Source organism: Amblyomma americanum, chromosome 1 (assembly GCF_052857255.1).
Source record: "Amblyomma americanum isolate KBUSLIRL-KWMA chromosome 1, ASM5285725v1, whole genome shotgun sequence".
NCBI lineage: Eukaryota > Metazoa > Arthropoda > Arachnida > Ixodida > Ixodidae > Amblyomma > Amblyomma americanum.
The window spans coordinates 376149001-376163780 of NC_135497.1; the positions used below are offsets into that span (position 1 = coordinate 376149001).

The 14780-nt window shown below is 45.8% G+C and overlaps 1 pseudogene; it reads left to right on the forward strand.

The window, feature by feature from the left end:
* The first annotated feature begins 3552 nt into the window (after positions 1–3552).
* Positions 3553–9280, forward strand: LOC144122240 (uncharacterized; annotated as a pseudogene).
* Positions 9281–14780: the final 5500 nt, after the last annotated feature.

Below are 14780 nucleotides of genomic sequence, written 5' to 3' on the forward strand. Positions count from 1 at the left end.
ACGGCGCCGTTCAGGTGTCCGCCGATATATGAGACAGATACTGCGCCATTTCCTTTACCCAAATAATAATAATAATAATTGTTTCTTTTGGGGGGGGGGAAGGAAATGGCGCAGTATCTGTTTCTTATATCGTTGGACACCTGAACCGCGCCTTAAGGGAAGGGATAAAGGAGGGAGTGAAAGATGAAAGGAAGAAGAGGTGCCGTAGTGGAGGGCTAAAGGTATAATTTCGACCACCTGCGGATCTTTAACGTGCACTGACATCGCACAGCACACGGGCGCCTTAGCGTTTTTCCTCCATAAAAACGCAGCCGCCGCGGTCGGGTTCGAACCCGGGTTTACCCGAAAACCAGTTACTATTATTAGGATGATCGCGAGAGGTGCTGTTGTGCCGCGTGTCTGCAAAATTGGTTTTTAGGGAAAGGAAATGGCGCAGTATCTGTCTCATATATCGGCACACTTCTGAACAGCGCCGTAAGGGAAGGAATAAAGGAGGGAGTGAAACAAGAAAGGAAGGAAGAGGTGCCGTAATGGAAGCCTTCGGAATAATTTCGACCACCTGGGGATCTTTAACTGCCCAACTTTGTCAGCGCAAGTGCAGGCAACTGACACCTCTCTCTCTCTACACGGCCATGTGCCTCAAAGCGCGATTCAGGCGTCCACAGCCCCAGGGAACCAGTTATACGCTCTTCCTTTCCTGAAAATGAGCGGCGTTCAGAACGTTGTCAACGCCAGCGCCAATGAACAAAATGAACGCCATTTCTTTCGCTTTTTATATCCTAGATTATCTGAGCTAATCCACATTCATTTTTTCTTCTTATTCGCGAAATACAAAAATTAAGCCGATATATTAAAAGATATACGCAGCTTAATCAACTACAAGCCACCTGCAATTTTGTATTCATTACACAGGAACCGAGATATGAATTCAGGGAGAACTTTTTCATCATAACCCGGCTTTAAAAGCTTGTTCAAAAGGACAGCTTGAGGCCTGGAGGGCGGAAATGAGCAGGAATTTGCTGCGGTCTCAAGCCCGGAAATGGGCAGAAATTAGCAGCGGTGTTATGCGTGCTCTGTCTCAATGAACTTGATTTCATTACAAGAAAAACAAACGCCGACCAGATGAGGGAAAAAAGACTGCTTTTTGTTACGGGCTGTCTTCGGTGGATGGAAACAACATTTGATCATGATGGACTTTTATGGCGCAAAGACATCTATGCCCAATGAGCGCCATGACATAAGGAGTTTTCGACATCTCAAGGCGGGGTCTAAGACCCATTTCCCAAGCATTTCACCCTAAATAAGCCGAACACCAGGACAGGGTAAATCTTGTACCTATTTTATCACCGGTGGGTGCCCGGCGGCACTGGGGGATCGGACCCCGCACCTCCCGCATGCGAGGCGGATGCTCAACCACTTGGCCACCATTGCGGTTGAGAAACAACCTTTATATGACGAAAAAAAATCTTTTAGGGTGGTTCCCTACTGGTCCAGGAGTGCACAGGCTTGTGCATCACATAAAGCCAGATCCACCTGCCATTTTTGGCCGGGGGGCTGAGCGGTCCGCAAAGCAGCCTCCCCGGAAGAATGAGTGGGATTGGTGAGGGGGGTACTGCCTGTGCGGAAGGACACTATAGGCCTTTCTATCATTGTGTATGGCAGTTTTCTAGTTTGTAGAGGAAAACGCTTGGCATTTGTGTGTAAGAAACTCAAAATTCGACCTGTTCTGGCAGTTGCGTAATTAATGTGCCTATGCCAACACAGATCACTAGTTAACTACACACCGAGATATATGTACTATTCGATGACGGATAACAAATTCTCTGAGTTAATGCAATAAAGAAAATTACAAGTGACCTTTTCGTAGTAAAACACATATCGACACTTTTCCGGAGATTGTCATGCGCCATTTATCACACCATTTAGAAATTATGCGTCTTGAGCTAGCTACTGCTATCACGCGATTTTCCCTAGGCCAATATATGAAGCATTGCCCAATTACCTTAAAAACTATACACATTTTTAGGATTTAAAAAAGCTGCAGACTAGGCCGCACCGCTTATAGCAGCATCAAACTATTCGGTTACACAATGTACTAGGGCGCTCCTTTATTAATATCTTGATTACAGGCCGCAGCTTCTAATTAACTCTTACCTGGCTTATCGAAACAGAAATAAAAAGGCTGCTGCCTTTATTCAGGCACAAGCGCAGGAACCGCATTTGCTTACATAAATGTAAAAATCCGGTAATTTTCACTTCCAAACGCGTCATATTAGTTTGGCTGCTGAAGCGTGGTCCATACTCTTCTGTCCGAACTGTACAATTCATGTTCGGCTCACTGTCTCTGTCCAGTCTTCAAGTACTCAGCTCAGCTCCATTTCTTTTTCCTTCACTGTCTCAATCAATCTTTCGCTTTACCTGCGGATCTGGAATCATCACCTTAAGGGGGTATAATAGAGTAAATCGACCAAAAAACTGATTTTTTGATTTCATCAATAAAAAATAATACACACTATGGGGAGCAAAACAGTGCAGCGGCGAACGCGTAGGAGCTCTCTAAGCCATTTAAAATGGCGCCAAAAACCGCGCCTTCTGGTATTTAAAAATGACAGATGCGAGGATTTGTTTACATGTTGTTTTCCGTCATTTTTTCAGTGTTTACATAATTTTTATAACAAATATCGTTATATGCGTTAAGTATATTGACTTCTTATCTATTTTATAAGTTGCGATTGCGAATTTGTCCACCAGGGATGCTTTTATAGCGAATCAAAGCCTAATGATTGTTTTTTGTTGTGGGTACCTTCCGCGCGCGTTATTTGACGTTGTATTGCCGGGAATATTGCCCCATTAAGATAAGAACGGCTGGGAAGTGGACGAAGAAGAAGTTTCGTGGCAAACAATCTACAAGGAAAGAAACGAACGAGGAGCCGGCGCCTCGAAGTGCTAGTTTTTTCAGGATCTTTAACGTGCACTGACATCGCACAGCACACGGGCGCATTAGCGTTCGTGTGCTGTGCGATGTCGGTGTACGTTAAAGATCCCCAGGTGGTCGAAATTATTCCGGAGCCCTCCACTACGGCCCCTACTTCTTCCTTTCTTCTTTCGCGCCCTCTCTTATCTCTTCCCTTACGGCGCGGTTCAGGTGTCCAACGATATATGAGACAGATACTGCGCCATTTCCTTTCCCCAAAAAACCAATTAAAAAAAATAGGGGTGAGTGCGCCCTGTGACACATTCAGCGTGGAAGAGGCTACCGCTTCAGGATTTCTTTTCGTTGACATTGAGATCCTTCGAGGCTTCCTACGGGGGTCGGCATTATGCAAGAAATGCGTTAAAGGTGATCTTCAGCTAAATGAACAAATTGGTGAGAGGCGTGGAATGGCGTGCACCATGAATGTGTGTTGCGATGAAAGCGGTGCGATGAACTCATTCAAGACATCTAAACGATCACAAAGAGGCTTGTTTGAGGTAAATGAACGGTTTGTTTTTGCGCTACGGACATGTGCAAAGGGACTGCTGGCTGGCCGTGTGATATGCGCTGTTATGAACATGCCTCCGCCGCCTACGAAATTTGCGTCGTACACTGCGCGCATACTTCATGCCACAGCGACAGTTTCTTCACGAAGCATCACCCGGACCGTTGACGAGGTGAAGACTGACATGCATGGCAATTCCCAACCACAAGAAATCGCTGCTAATGTCGATGGAACCTGGATAAAGAGAGGGTATTCATCCCTACTCGGTGTCGTCACACTCACTTCAGCTGACCGTGACAGGCAAGGTGCTAGACTTCGAAGTGGAGACAAAGTTCTGCTATCTGTATTCGCGAAATCTCCACACTGACAGCAGCCAAGGCGAGCGCAAAGCAACACACATTGGACCGTCTGGAGGTATGAAAGCTGCGGGTGCTGTGAAGATTTTCGCGTGGTCTGTTGAAAAACAAGGAGTGATGTACACCAAATATATTGGTAACGGGGACAGCAAGGCATACTTCGCTGTGAAAGAAGCAAAACCATATAGCAAAAGACATTGAAAAGCACGAGTGTGTTGGCCATGTGCAAACGCGCATGGGAACCAGGCTTAGAAACCTGAAGACTAGTTTGAAAGTTAAGAAGCTGTCTGATGGACTTCTACTATCTGGGAGAGGCCGTCTCACAGAGAAGGATATTGACTCCCTACAATTTTACTGCCACAAGGCCATTCCTGAGAACACTGATAGCTTAGAAAGCATGCGAAAGGCCGTGCGGGAAATCTATATTTAAAAGTTATTCACTTACGAAGAGCCCAACCATGGACTGTGCTCCAAAGGAGCGTCATCATGGTGTCGGTACAACCATGCCCTCAGTGAAGGTAATACTGAGACATATTGCCATAAAAGCAGCCTGCCAACTGCTGTTCTATAAGCAGTCAAGCCAGGGTTCCAGTCTTTATCATCACCATGCCTTCTGAGCAACTGTCTCCACGGCAGGACACAAAACACCAAAGAGTCAATGAATCAGCTGATTTGGTGCCGCTGTTCGAAAACAACATTTGTTGGCACTGACACACTGAAACTTGCCACTTGCGATGCTGTGGCGTACTACAATGACGGCAATCAAGCACGAATCGTTGTTTTGAAAACACTTGGCATCACGCCAAGTGTGTTCTGTACAGTCGGTCTGAACCGGCTTGGCAAGGAGCGTGTTGAAAAAGCTGAGTTCCGAAGCTCATGGGAAAGCAAGGAGCATCGCAGAAAGAAACGCTTTGGGGAAGACGCCAAAAAAGCTAGAAAGTGTGTGTACACTCCTGGCTGGAGCACTTTGAACTGTTGTAGTGCAGGTGCAAACATAAAAATTAGTTTTTCTCGAAATCACTTTTTTCAAATTTTTCGGAACCTGATGTACCTTTTCTGGAAGACTATAGAGCCGATCAGGCTGAAATTTTCCCAGATTATACTAACGTCCTTTGCATGTAATCTGAATCTAAATTTCTGAAAAAAGTCACTAAGGTTTATTTAAAAAAAAGATTATTAGTTAAGACCCTCTATGGTACGAGACATGTGATGGCAATATTTTTTTTTTCATTTTACGTGAATGCGGGAAAGCATTTTTTTAAAGGTTCCAGTTAAACCCACTAAGATACGGAATTATTGTGCAAAATTTCACGGCCACGCTGTTGTTTGTTTCCGAGAAAATGTACATTTTATTTTCCATCATAGATTAAAATTTGGTTATCAACTGCAAAAAAATATAAAGGGCAGCAGTGAAAAATTTACATGAATTAAGGCCAACGCTGTACCTATTGAGCGCGCAGAATTTCACGCTAATATATAGAATAGTTGTTGAGATATAAAGCTATAACCAAGAGGGCTCCTGCACCCTACCATACTCCTTAATGTTGTGTCCTTTAAATTGTATTCAGTCTTGCGCATATGGTTGTGGCTATTATGCATATACTACGGCAAATATAGCCTTGCTTTATTGCTCATTTATATATTGTCTTAATTGCTTATTTAATCTTCAACGTTATTATCTTCACCCATTCCAAGGTATTCTTATTCATCAACTGTCTGTAAGCATTTCTACCGTGTCCATTTGATCTGTGTTATGTATTAAAGGGGCCATGACATGGTCGCTCTTCACATTGCAGTATTCGGACGTGGTTCCTCCATTCTGCAGTTGACATTTATTCTTAGGTATCGTCAACCATTTGCGGCCACAAAGTTAATAGGTGAGTACATTTATTGTTGCTTCGCACGTACAGATAACTCGCGACCCGAAATCTGCAGAATACACGCCTTTGTGAGCTCACGTAGCACCTTCAGCAATATTTAAAATAGGCTTCTTGAGCCCCAAGAGTGCTTTTTCTGAAAAAGCATTGTCAGTGATGTAGCACATCAGAACTCAGCTAGGATGTGCTAACTAGCAGGTTGGGTAACGAATATAGCGTATTTAACCTTTTCCCATTACTCTTAGGATCCTTAATTATTGAGAGACGCTAACTTACTGTAAATAATACACAAATCAGTTTTTTATACATTCGAAAACGCGGTTACCATCGGTGCTGTGGCCAAACAACTTTTAAATGTTTTTTGGTAGTTTGGTTTTAGAAGTTCTCGAAAGCACACGTATTTTGGCATGATGTAGAATGGAATTTGCCCAGAGCGCCCAGGGTAACCGCGTTTTCGAAATTCAAAATCTGATATGAAGATTATTTACGGTGGGCTACACGCCTCTCAGTAATTACGAAGCTTAACAGTAATAGTTGAAAAATTTATTCAAAATTAGTTAAGCAGCGTGGGAATTAACTCTCTTTAACTGTAGTGTATTGCATTAGACCACTCTCAATGTTATGCCGAAAAAAAGCGCTCTTCTAACTCAAAAAGCTAGTTTAAAAAATGGCAGAAAGTCAGGTGAAACAACATGTATAGGTTAAATTTTCATCCCTATAATATATCGCTGACTTTGCATATGATTTATTTTAATGGCAACAACCGATGGGTCATTGCGCACTGGTAGACGTTACATATCATTCAAGAAATTCGGCCTCGGGTGAGGTATTTCGCATTAGATGGGCTACAGCTTTCATGGACTCTTGTGTCCGCTTCACTTTTGCCCCATTTCCTATTCATATTTTTAATGGCAGCAAACCATTGCGCATCGCATTGCGCATTTCGCACCGCAGGACGTTGCATAAATTTTTTGAGTTGTACGTCTTCGGCGAAGTTCTCTCAAAGTGGAATCGCCATTTTGGAGCGTGTCTTGAGCAGAGCTTTTGTGCTATGGTCGTACAGTCGCAGTAAATTTTTGAAAGGAAACAAAAGTTCGAAAATATTGACACAACCAATAATTTATTTTCAGCCGAACATTTCGAGTCCAACTCGGTCCCTTGAAGGGTGACTGAAATGCGAGTCAGTAGCAGCAGGGAACGGCCTTCGCTTTCATCCTGAAGTCTACTGAGTGATTTTCACACGGGCGCTGTAATCCCTTCGTAAGTGACGGCGGCTGCTTTCGAGTGCTCGCGGCAACGCAGCTCCCGGTTTTGCACCGGTGACCTCCGCCGACCGAGGAGGAAACCGTTCGTTCGGCCTGTATATATGTTCAGTCATGGTTCAGTCCCTGTCTCCCCAGGAGATGCGGCCTTCGGTGGCAGGCGTGGGGTGCAGCCCGCTGCCATATTTCTTTTTTGGTTGTTCCCCCTCGGGTTTCTTTTTTATCTTATCTCCCCTCCTTTCGCGCATCTGTTCAGTTTCCCCCCTCGTTTTTCTTTTTCGCCACAACCCTTCAAGGGGGTATTGTTTGGGCCCCTTCCTTCCTTTTCGACCCTTCCCCTCTGCCTTAAAAGCTCGGCCCCTTCTCTGGTCCCCTCCCCCCCCCCCCTCCCCTGCAGGGGGGAGTCTGCAGCTTGCAGGTGTTGGTGAGTGGCGACACCACGGGTTCCCGAGCATCCGCAGGGACATCCCCGCAGGGGCATGATGGTGAACAGTGCATCACCACAGACCAGAGCACACGCGCCTAGCCGTGAGTGGCATCGCCGTGTCTGGGGAAAAGAGGATCCTGGCGGTTGAGCCGATGCCGAGCGTTTCGACCTTAAAGGCCCCACGGCGGAGGCAACACACCACTTTGGCCCCAGCTTCCTGTAGACAGCACCTCCGACCTGACCCGACCGGGGGAAATCGGCAGTCGCCTTTTCCTGTGCTCCTCTCCAATTGTTACTTTCCTATCTTCTTTCTGGCAACTCTCCTGTCTACGCCTCGTTTCCCGGTTTTTTCCTTTCTTCATGGGCGGCTAGAGTTAACCTTGTGTGGCCAACTACCCTGAGTTGCGTTATATTTGGTTATAGTTAACGTGTACAGCTGGCGTGGGCAGGACTTGCGTGCAACTTCCTGTCCCGTCCGCTTGTTGGGCTCCGTGCTGGGTGGCTGGCATCGTGACTGAAAAGCTAAATTTCTTATTGCTCCCCTCCATTCCAAACCTGATCGCTCACTAACAAGAGGTCGGAACGTTGTGGATTATTTAAAAAAAAGAAGTGTCATTCCCAAAATTTCATATCAATTATAGCAAAGCTTCAGAAAAACAAGCAAGACTGATTTCCCCGTTCCTGGTAGCAAAGTGCCTGACACATAGCTTGGGCTTTGGGTAAAAGGTATAAAAAATGGCAGGTGGCGACTCGCAGCTCGAAATACGTGACACCGTCCAGCCCGCGAAACTTGCGAACATTGTATCGATAGGGAAGATTCCTGTCTTCATCATGTCGCACCGATCTTTGAACACAGTCCGAGGCGTCATATCAGAAATTGATTTTGTTCACCTCTCTGAAAAAAAAACGCTTCAAGTCCTTGCCGAACAAGAAGTCTTAAATGTTCAGCAGACAAAGATCCGGAAGGATAACAAAGAAATTGGTACGAAACGCTCGATCCTCACTTTGAACACCAACACACAACCTGAAAGCATTGAAGTCCGGTACCTCAAAATAAATGTAAGGCCATATATACCCAACCTAGGCAGATGTTTCAATATACAGAGGTTCGGCCACGGCTCACAGAGTTGTCGCGGCAGAAAAACTTGCGCGAAATGCTCTTCGAAGGACCACCAGTGAGATGAATGTGTTGCTACCCTTCGGTGCACAAATTCTGAAGGAGACAATGCTGCATACTCCAGGGCTTTTCCGTCCTGGAAGAAAGAAAAAGAAATAATTACTCTGAAAACCGCTGAAAACATTTCCTTCGAGGAAGCAAGAAGGCGATACGCCGAAACAAACAGATTCTCCTTCACTACGAAACCAAACTGCGCCGATTTGGTGCGTGGGCGCGGCGCATCACACCAGTCTTCGGCACCTGTCCAGGCCGCGCGTAGTGGGCCTATGGCAGGGCCATCCGCGCCTCCTGGTGGAGTAGCTGACACTACTCCACCAACCCCAAAGCAGGCTGCGCAGACCCCCGGGTCAATGGGCCTCAAGAACTCTTCCCTCAGGTCGAGGTCTAACTCAAAAGTCAGCTTACGTCCTGCTTGGCCGTCCAGCGCTTCTGCAGAGGCGATGGACACGACCCAGGTCAGCCCCGTACCGTCCACGTTGGACGGACGGCAGAGGTCCTTGGATCGATCAAAAAATGTGAGGCTCCGAGTCACGGGGCCCAATAAAAGTTAATCTATTTTTATCTGCACACAAGCAGACAACATTACGATTTCTTTCATAATACACGGGAACTTCAGAGGTCTTTTAAATAACTACAACTACATAAAAGACATTTTAAACACAATTTCCCCTATTGCTTTATGTGAGCAGGATACCAATATAGGCCCTCAGCACGCAAAGCTGCTGAAGTAGTATACTGTCTTCCGCCGTGACCGAGAGGGGACGAGCAGACTCTCGGGATGCGTAGGCATCATTGCGCAACCTGGAGTAGCAGCTGGCGAGATCAAACTGAAAACCAGATTCGAAGCCGTAGCAGCCACTGTGGTTGGTAACAAAACCACTACACTTTGTAGCATATATCTGCAACCATATCTCGAAGTAACACAACATGAATTAGAGAAACATTTAGAACAGTTACCGGATACATACTTGATAGTCGGCGATTTTAATGCACACTCTTGATTCTGGGGCAGTGATAAAACCGTTAGCAGAGCTCAGGTTATTGAAGATTTTATACTATCCAACGATATCTGTTTATTCAACATCAATAAACCTACTTATTGCTCTGCCAGCTCAATAAAAATGAGTGTTTTAGATTTGTCTTTTAGCTTTCCATCATTTTTAAGTGATTTTAAATGGGATGTTTGAGTCTACTCTTGTGGAAACGATCATCTTCCTGGTGAAATCTGCTTGTCATCCCCACCATCATTCACGCCGACAAAACCACGGCGTTGGAAGGTCAATTTAGCAGACTGGCAGCTTTCTAGAACAGAGCTACGTTAGAAAATATTGCGTTAGAAAATCTTAATGTAAATGAAATAAATTAAAAGTTCACAAAGTTTATTCTTGCTGCCACACACTTGGCTATCCCCAAATCTTCAGGAATAGTACAACACAACCATAGAGTGTGGTGAACGCGAGATTGCAAAGAAAGAAAACAAAACGAAACTTGGGGTATATTTCGCCGATACCCCACACAGAACTTTATAAACTTTATAAAAGCAAGAGCAAATGCGCGGTACATACGTCGAAATGCCAAAAAATTCATCTTGGGAGCATTGCATTTTCTCGATAAATAGCCAAGTCCCATCGAAAAGACTTTGGAGGCAGTACACGAACTGGATGGTCGCTACTCTCCGTTCACAGTTTCTCTTCTGGCAGCCCCTAATGTACAGATAAATATCAAAGAACAAGCTGATATATTAGATGAACATTTTTCCACTGTATCTAGTTCCTCTCACAATACAGAATTATTTTTTAAATATAAAAACACCGCCGAAAAAGAAAGACTGCCGATGAAGGGCAGTGCTCACGAAGCATATAATAGGCCATTTACACTACAAGAAATTACCAGCGTACTTTCTTCCGGTAAACAGAGTGCACCAGGACCAGATGAAGTCCATTTTAAAATGCTCGCCCACCTGTCCGAGCCCGCTTTAGACTTGCTTGTGAAATTTTTTAACAAGCTATGATTATCAGGAGATATACCGGATGCTTGGAAAAAAGCCATTATTGTACCATTGTTGAAGCCGGGAACGGTACCTACCTCACCTGGCAATTACAGGCCAATAGCCTTAACAAGCGTACCTGCCAAATCCTTTGAAAGCGTCCTCAGCATTAGATTAATGTTTCTATCACAATCCCGTGATCTCCTTGACTCCATCAGTGTGGGTTTAAGAAGACGTGCTCAAGAACCAACCATCTAGTCCACCTACAGAACACAGTCTGAGAAGTATTTATGCGCAAGCAACACTGCCTTCCGGTCTTTTTCGATTTGGAGAAAGCCTATGACACCATACAGAGATTTGGCATACTGCGCGACCTTGGAGACCTCGGCATCCGCGGTATAATGCATTTTGAAATGCTGGTGTGACTTTTTGACCAACCGTTAATTTCAAGTACGCCTTGGTGCCACTCTTTCTAAGAATTTCATGCAAGAGAACGGCGTGCCTCAGGGGTGCCATGACAAAACATGTAGCGCTAATACACCAGAACGTACAAAGATACAACACGAGCGCTAACTTTCAACCGAAGTTTATTCATTGCATGTGAAGTTCTTATACAGGCTGAATATCGCAGAAATACTACCAGGCTATCATGTCGTGAGTCACCACATAATACGCACTTACGTTTTATTTACATCGTCAAGGAATTCAATTTTTTTCTTTGAGAGCGAGATAGATGCTGCCCTAACACATTTATCTTTCAGTTTTCGTATCTGTCTGGCTTCTATATTCTCACGTGTATGTTGCTGTTTATTTTTACTGATGTTCTGGCATTCTTTGAAAACTGGATGGCAGTTGAAAGTTAGCGCTCTTGTTGTCTCTTTCTTTGTTCGTCCTGGTTTCTTAGCGCTATATGTTCCGTCATGGCAAACCAACTAGCCCGAATAGCCACTCTGCTCAAGGGTACATTTTAAGCACCACACCTTTTATAGTAAAAATGAGTACCCTAGCAAAAATAATTCCAAAGTCTATCGTGTATTCAGTCTATGTATACAATCTACAGATTGTTTGCACATCCTCTAGCGTTACATTGTGTGAGAGACAAATACAGCCGACAGTAAATAAACTAAAAACATGGGCACACAAAAATGGTTTCAAGTTTTTTACGCAAAAGTCAGTAGCTGTTCTGTTCTCGCTTAGAAGAGGACAGCACACCGATCCCTCCCTCTATCTAAATGAAGCAGCACTACAAATTAAAGATGAGCACAAATATTTAGGAATAACTTATGACAAAAGCTCACATTCCTACCTCACATGAACACCCACAAAAAGAAAGCTTCTAAATCTCTGAATATGCTAAATGTACTTTCAAGAAAACACTAGGGTTCCGATAGGATTTGTATTTTACAGATTCATCGGTTTCTAGTACGCTCTACATTAAATTGTGGATGCATAGTTTACGGGTCAGTAAGGCAATCGTATCTTGAACGGCTGGATTCAGAACATAATTTAGGTTTGCGTCTTTCCACCGGTGCATACAGGACGTCACCCATAAACAGTCTTTATCTGGAAACTAACGAACCATCACTTACAGACACAAGAACCATGCTCACATGCTAGTACGTTTTAAAACTCCGTTCACTACCTAAACCTATCTGTCACCAAATAGTCACAAAGTGCCCATCTAAACAAGAAACCATTACCTATAAGGCCACTTCTCCTGCGTTTTGAAGATATGTGCGAAAACATCGGCGTAATGAATGCATTAGCTGGCATTGCTCGAAGACGAGGTCCACTGCCTCCATGGTACAATATTACGGCAATCTGTGACCTCACTCTTACACATTTCCGTAAAATACAACCTCCACAGCAATATGTAATACAAGAATACCGTGCCCTTCAAGAAACATACAGTAGTTTTACAGAATTTTATAAAAGAAGCAGCCGTGCTTGAAAAACTGTAAATTTTGAACCACTGCCTCGCTTTATTGCATATGCACCTTCAGCCCGTTTCTCATTCTCGAGAAGAAGGCTCAGGTCTTTCTTTGATTGGTTGCAAGCCTCAGGCTCCTTGCCCAGTCAAGGATAGCCGCTGGGGCTACCTAACCTTATTTAAGGTTTTTACAGTTAGCCTTTTCCAAATTTCTTCCCCTATGGTATTAATAGACAGTACAATATTTTAGGCCATCTACACCGTCGACAATATTTCCCATTTGTAAACATTCTGCATGAAAATTATTCTATACCTTGAGCCTGGACCATGATGGCCTATGTGCCATAAAACCCAACACAGCGCAACACAACGCTTCGCTGGTCGTCTCGACGGCTCCCTGCTGCCCATGTGAATCGTCCAAGAGCAGGGGCGGTTCCCATCTACCTTGGTGTGGAACAGGAGTGGCTCCCATCTACCGTTAGGCAAATTTGGTATGTGTGTTTAAAATTCGCTCTGGTTCTTGGGCATAAGTGACAGGTTGGAGATTTCTCCTCTCTTGGTATGAGAGAGAGTAGGAAAGGCAATGACATGGTGGCGGTTTGTAATCCGTGTCATACCACCTGCTCAGTTTTGGTCAGGGAACGGTGAGGAGGGGAAAAGGAGGATCGATGGATGGGTGGAAACAACTTTTTTTAGAAGATAAGAAAGAAAAAGGAAACAAAATCTCCCACTACTCCAGGAGGCCAATGGCTTGTCACTCACATAAGGCCCGATCCACCAGCCATTTCTGGCCGGCGGGCTGAGCGGTTCGTAAAGCAGCCTCCCAGGAAAAATGAGTGGGATTGGGGTGTGGAACATGGCCCTGAAGCAATAGGCCACCGTCATTCATTAGGTCGACAACGATGTAGACTACGGTAATTTTGAGGAAAGCAAAGGTGCAAAACTGGCTCAGTCGCCTGAATTGCGACTTGAGGTACATGGCGGTGGTGTCAATGTTCAAAAGCCGTGCTTTCGCTCAATATTACCCGCCGCGGTGGCTCAGTGGTTAGGGCGATCGACTACTGATCCGGAGTTCCCGGGTTCGAACCCTACCGCGGCGGCTGCGTTTTTATGGAGGAAAAACTCTAAGGTGGTGGTGAAAACATTTATTCAGAACGGACAGGAGGTGTTTGGATCAGCCCGTAAGGGACCGATCTTTACAAACACTAGGTGGAGGTCCCTAGTTTGGGACCCCAGTGGCGGTAGCCGCCGCCCGGGCGCGCCCGACTAAGGCTTGTTGGGCCTGTAAGTCGTGGCAGCCGAGCAGGGTCGCCTCCCAGTCCTCCCGGGTTGGGTTGGGGATGGGGGGAATGGCCGGGTTGGAGGGGCAGGCCCACACCATGTGATAGGTGTCCGAAGACACCGCGCTACAGTGCGGGCAGTTGCCGCTAAAGGAGGGGTCGAAATGTTTTAGGGCTGCCGGGCACAGCAATGTATTGGTGAAGAGGCGGAGAAGGACTCGCTCATCCGCCTTCTTGAGGCCTTTACAGGGGCTAGGGTAAAGGCGGTGGCTATCTTGATAGTAGGTTGCGATATTTTTGAACGTATAGACCGGATTAACATCGGGTTCCTGATCAGGTGGGGAGGAGAAAACAGCCCGGTGAGAGAGCGCGCGGGCGGCTGCGTCTGCTGCCTCGTTTCCTGCCAATCCCTGATGAGCAGGGGCCCATATGAGGTGACGGTGTGCGGGGTCCGTATCACGTATGCAATTTTGGTATATTCGATAGGCTAGGAAGGGAGTGCAGCCTTGTTCGACGTTCCGACAGGCCCCTCGCGAGTCGGTGATTATGTATTTTGAATTGGAATGTGAGGCCGCGAGAGCAATCGCGACCTCCTCTGCTTGTGTTGCACTGCGGGCTCTGAAAGTGAGGCCGTTAACTGTGTTGCTGTTGTGAACTACCGCGGCCGTGTACCATCCCCCGTGGTGAGGGCCGGAGGCGTCCAGGTAGTATACACCTGTTTTGTTGCCATAATATCGGGCTAGCGCTTCCGCTCGTGCCAGGCGCCGACCATTATGGTCTTCATGTGACATGTTTGCTGGAAGAGGCCGCACGTGGAGGGCACGTCTCCACAGATCCGGGATGTGAAACCTGTCTTCCATTGGAGGGGTGTGTTGGATATGGAGTCGAGCAAGAAGGCGGCGACCCGACTCCGTTAGCGACGAGCGCGTGTACTGGTTTGTAAGGTGCGCCTCCCGCAGCTCCCGGAAAGTATTCACCACCCCAAGGGCCATAAGCCGGCTGTTT